Source organism: Aotus nancymaae, unplaced genomic scaffold, assembly GCF_030222135.1.
Source record: "Aotus nancymaae isolate 86718 unplaced genomic scaffold, 86718_ANA_hifiasm-v0.15.2.pri h1tg000028l, whole genome shotgun sequence".
Classification (NCBI taxonomy): Eukaryota; Metazoa; Chordata; class Mammalia; order Primates; family Aotidae; genus Aotus; species Aotus nancymaae.
The window spans coordinates 29,816,037-29,821,516 of record NW_026988441.1 but is presented as its reverse complement, the minus strand read 5'-3'; the positions used below and the strand labels follow the sequence as shown (position 1 = coordinate 29,821,516).

General features: G+C 49.2%; 1 protein-coding gene across 2 annotated transcripts in view; it reads left to right on the top strand.

The window, feature by feature from the left end:
- The window catches only part of CYP4F22 (cytochrome P450 family 4 subfamily F member 22), a 74,447-nt gene that overhangs the window by 15,233 nt on the left and 53,734 nt on the right, over positions 1 to 5,480 (top strand). The window lies entirely within an intron of this gene.

The following is a 5,480-nucleotide window of genomic DNA, read 5'->3' as shown; positions in this document are numbered from 1 at the left end:
CACAGCAAGACCTTGTCTCTACAAAATATAAAACAATGAGCTGGGCATGGTGGCATGCACCTGTCACCTCAGCTACTTGGGAGGCTGAGGTGGGAGGATCACTTGAGCCCAGGGGGTTGAGGCTGCAGTGAGCCATGATGGCGCCACTGTACTCCAGCTTGGGCAACAGTGGGAGACCCTATCATAAAACAAAAACAGAGACAAAAAACCCACCTCCAATATCCCCTTTTCCAGGAAGTTTTTCTTTCCTCTCTGGCTTCTTGTTTTTGTCTTTGCTGGTTCCAGGCTGCCTTCTGTGTCTCAGTCTTGATTCTGAGAGGTTGGGAGTGTCTATGTCCAACTCAGTAGTCTCTAGACTGGGAGTCCGTAAGGGCTGGCCCCGGGGCTGACTCTTCTTGCATTCAGCACAGGACCGGCATGAAGAGGTGAAAACTCAGGAAGGTTTTCTGCCTAAATAGAACAGTTCCATAGCTCTCAGCCTCTCTGGCTGGGCTCTCCCGGACTAGGGAAAAAGTACCAGGTCAAGTGTGCCAGTGTCCTGGGTTCTGCTCTCTGCCCTGTCATTGAGCCACCTGTGCCTAAGGATGGTGACTTCGCTGTGTACCTGTCACCTGGGTGGTTCTTGGCCAGAGGAGTGGAATGTGCCTGAGGTCAGGGAGGCCCTAGGTCCTCTCCAGGCTTCCGCATTCTCTGGGTAGAGCACCTCTCCCTTTCTGCCTCTTGTTTTTCCAGCTCTAAAATGGGAATGATAATGGTTTTATCTCCTGGCTGTGGCAAAGGAATTGGTGAATTGGAAGCATATCGATCAACTTCCCACCATTTACTTATTTACTGAGATGAAATTTACATAATGAAATTAATCATTTTGGGCTGGGCACTGTGGCTCACACCAGTAATCCCAGCACTTTGAGAAGCTGAGGCAGGTGGATCACCTGAGGTCAGGAGTTCCAGACCAGTCAGGCCAACATAGTGAAACCCCATCTCTACAAAAAAATACAAAAATTAGCCGGGTGTGGTGGCCGGTGCCTGTAATCCCAGCCACTCAGGAGGCTGAGGCAGGAGAATTGCTTGAGGGAGGTGGAGGTTGCAGTGAGCCGAGAACGAACCACTACACTCCAGCCTGGGCAATAGAGTGAAACTCAGTCTCAAAAAAAAAAAAAAAAAGATAATTTTGAAGTGTACAATTCAATGACATGTAGTACATTCACAGTATTGTGCAACCATCACCTCTATCTAGTTCCAAAATATTTCATCACTCCAGATGGAAACCCTGTACCCATTGAGCAATCAATCGTTCCCTGTTCCCCTCTCCCACCAACCCCTGAAAAATATCAATGGGCTTTTTGCCTCTATAAATCTATGCTGGGTATTTATTGTTTTGAGACAGAGTCTCACTCTGTCACTCAGGCTGGAGTACAGTGGCATGATCTTGGCTCACTGCAACCTCTGCCACTGGGTTCAAGTGATTCTCCTGCCTCAGCCTCCCAAGTAGCTGGGACTACAGGCATGTGCCACCACACCTGGCTAATTTTTTGTATTTTTAGTAGAGACAGGGTTTCAGCATGTTGGCCAGGCTGGTCTTGAACTCCTGACCTCAGGTGATCCACCTGACTTGGCCTCCCAAAGTGCTGGGATTACAGGCAAGAGCCACCGCGCCCTGCCAATGCTGGGTATTTCAGATCAATGGAATCTTACACTACGTGGCTTTTTGTGTCTGGCTTCTCTCACCCAGCATCGTGTTTTTGAGGTTCATCCACTTTGTAGCATGGATCAATGCTTCATTCCTTTTTGTGGCTGAATAATACTCCATTGTAGGAATACAATATTTTGTTTCTCTATGAAACAACTGGTGATCATTTGAGTTGTTTATACTTTTTTTTTTTTGACACAGAGTCTCACTTTGCTGTTAAGCCTGGAGTGTAGTGGCGTGATCGCGGCTCACTGCAACCTCCACCTCCTGGGTTCAAGTGAGTCTTCTGCCTCGGCCTCCCAAGTAGCTGGGATTACAGGCGCCGGCCACCACACCTGGCTAATTTTTGTATTTTTAGTAGAGACGGGGTTTCACCATCTTGGCCTGGTTGGTCTCAAACTCCTGGCCTCAAGTGATCCACCCACCTTGGCCTCCCAAAGTGCTGGGATTACAGGTGTGAGCTACTGTGCCTGGCCTGTTTCTACTTTTGAGGAGAGTGGAAGGGTATTGCTATGAATATGTATGTACAGGTATTTGTTTGAGTACTTATTTTCAGTCCTTTTGTACATTTACCTAGGAGTGGTATTGTCACGTGGTAACTCCACGTGTAACTTTTTGAGGGACTGCTAAGCCCCACCACTTATGTTACAGACTTTATCCCTCTGATGCCTCTCAAAGTTATTAAGGAGAGATAGATGGAGGCTGGTTAACATCCTCATTTTGCAGACGAGGAAACTGAGGCTAGGAGAGGTGGTCCCATGCCAGCCTGAGGTTAATGGTCATCAGAATAGCTCTTGTATGCTGCTGGCTGTGGTGGCTCACACCTGTAATCTCAGCACTTTGGGAGGCCGAGGTGAGTGGACTACCTGAGGTCAGGAGTTTGAGACCAGCCTGGTCAACATGGTGAAACTCCATCTCTACTAACAATATAAAAATTAGGCAGGCATGGTGGCACACACCTGTAATCCCTGGTACTCAGGAGGCTGACGCAGGAGAATCGCTTGAACCTGGGAGGTGGAGGTTGCAGTGAGCCGAGATCGTGCCACTGCACTCCAGCCTGAGCGACAGATTGAGACTCTGTCTCAAAATAAATAATAAAAAAAAAATAGCTCCCATCTGCTGAGTAACCACTGGGTGCCACCCAGTTGCTAAGGAACGTTTTAGGATTGACTCCCTAAGAGGCCAAGCATGGTGTCACATGGCTGTAATCCCAGCACTTTAGGAGGCTGAGGCAAGAGGATCGCTTGAGGCCAGGAGTTCAAGGCTGCAGTGGGCTAGGATCATGCCACTGCACTCCAGTCTGGGCAGCATAACGAGATCCCAATCTCTGAAAAAAAAAAAAATTGGGCTGGGTGTGGTGGCTCACACCTGTAATCTCAGCACTTTGGGAGGTCTAGGCAGATGGATCATGAGGTCAGGAGTTTGAGACCAGCCTGGCCAACATGGTGAAACTCCGTCTCTACTAAAAATACAAAAATTAGCTGGGCAAGGTGGAGCGCACCTGTAATCCCAGCTACTCGGGAGGCTGAGGCAGGAGAATCATGTGAACCCAGGAGGTGGAGGTTGCAGTGAGCTTAGATTGTGTCACTGTACTCCAGCTTGGGCGACAGGGCGAGACTCCGTCTCAAAAAAAAAAAAAAAATTACTAGCCCCACTTCCTTGCTCCAGTCCCAACAGCTTCATGCTTCATGTTCTCTGGAATCTGACAGCCCTGGGTGTAACCCCCAAATTGGGTAGATTACTTCCTTACTCTGAGCTTCTGTGTCTCCACCTGCAAATAATCATAATCCAAGCCCCTACCTTACAACCTTATTGTGGAGAATGAATTTAATCACATAGGCAGAGGCTGGAGCCTGTATTAAGTGTTTGATTTTCAGATATATCAAACAGACAAAAAGCGGTTAACTGCAGGCACGGGGGCTGATGTTTGCAATCCCAGCACTTGGAGAGGCTGAGGAGCGAGGATCACTTGACTTCAGTAGTTCTAGACCAGCCTGAGCAACACAGGAAAATCCTGTCTCTACAAAAAATAAAAAAAAATTAGCCAGATGTGGGTGCACACCTCTAGTCCCAGTAACTTGGGAAGCTCGGGTGGGAGGATTGTTGAACCTGGGAGTTCGAGGCTGCAATGAGGTGTGATTGCACCACTGCACTCCAGCCTGAGGGACAGAGTGAGACCCTGTCTCAAAAATAAATAAATAAATAAATAAATAAAGTGGCCAACAGAGGCTCAGAGAGGTGAAGGATCCAGCCTGGATCCAGCCTGCCAAGCATTTTTGAGACATTTCCTGAAGCTTCTTAACCCTTCAGAAGCCAGGGAGAAGAGATTCCAAAAGCCAGGTTCTCCTGGGAGGGAGCCTGCTGCTGCATTGCTTTGCTGTTTTGGGGATCTGGCCAACATGGTGAAACCCCATCTCTACTAAAAACACAAACATTAGCAGGGGGATCGGACCTTTGCCAATGCATAATCCTTGCCAAATCAGCCTGTGGTGGCCTGTGATCACGAACAACAGCAACTGGTTCCCTGGTGGAGGTGGCAGTGCCACCTTTGCTCCAACCCACTCACTCCTGCTCTCTGCTCTTCTGTTGATATCAGCACAGCAGTAGGCAGGGCCTATTTCTGGAGCCTCAAATGTGGCAGAGTGCCTGGCACTTCCCTGCCTCCAGCCATTGGCTGCTGCCGGTCCCCCTCCTCTGGGGCACCCTTTCTCTTTCCCTCTCATTCCCTCTGGCACATAGGGGAATCCCAGAAGAGAATTCACTCTCTGGCTTCTACTGATCCCTCTCAGCTCCCCTCCTGGGTCTCCCCCACGCCGCCCCCTGCCCCGAGGTCCAGGGCCTCTGCACATACTGCTCACTTTGTTGGAATGCTCATGTTCACCTCTTCCTGTCATTCAAGGATCACTCAAATATCACTTCCTTCTTAGATGCTTTCCCGGACTACCTTCTTTAGACCAGGTTTCCAGTCCCTCCCTGTGACCTCATCCTATTTATGCAGATCCCTATCTGGTGCACTCTTATTCATCTGCTTGTTTATTTCAGCCTCCCCCAGTTAGTTGGAAACTGTGTGAGGACCGGGACCTGTCCTGCTCAGAGCGGCATCCCAGGGGCTGCGACTGGTGCCTGGCACACAGCGTTCAGGAAACATCCGTCGACTCGACTGGCTGATGGCTGGGCTCATTATTATTATTATTATTATTTTTTTTGAGACGGAGTTTCGCTCTTGTTACCCAGGCTGGAGTGCAATGGCGCGATCTCGGCTCACCGCAACCTCTGCCTCCTGGGTTCAGGCAATTCTCCTGCCTCAGCCTCCTGAGTAGCTGGGATTACAGGCACGCGCCACCATGGCCAGCTAATTTTTTGTATTTTTAGTAGAGACGGGGTTTCACCATGTTGACCAGGATGGTCTTGATCTCTTGACCTCGTGATCCACCCGCCTCGGACTCCCAAAGTGCTGGGATTACAGGCGTGAGCCACAGCGCCCGGCCTATTACTATTATTGTTATTATTATTATTATTATTATTATTTGAGATGGAGTCTTGCTCTGTCACCCAGGCTGGAGTGCGGTGGTGCAATATTGGCTCACTGCAACCTCCGCCTCCCACGTTCAACAATCCTCCCTGCCTCAGCCTCCTGAGTAGCTGGGATTACAGGTGTCCACCACCATGCCTGGCTAATTTTTGTATTTTTTAGTAGAGATGGGGGTTTCACCATATTGGCGAGGCTGGTTTTGAACTCCTGACCTCAGATAATCTGCCTGCCTCGACCTCCCAAAATGATGGGATTACA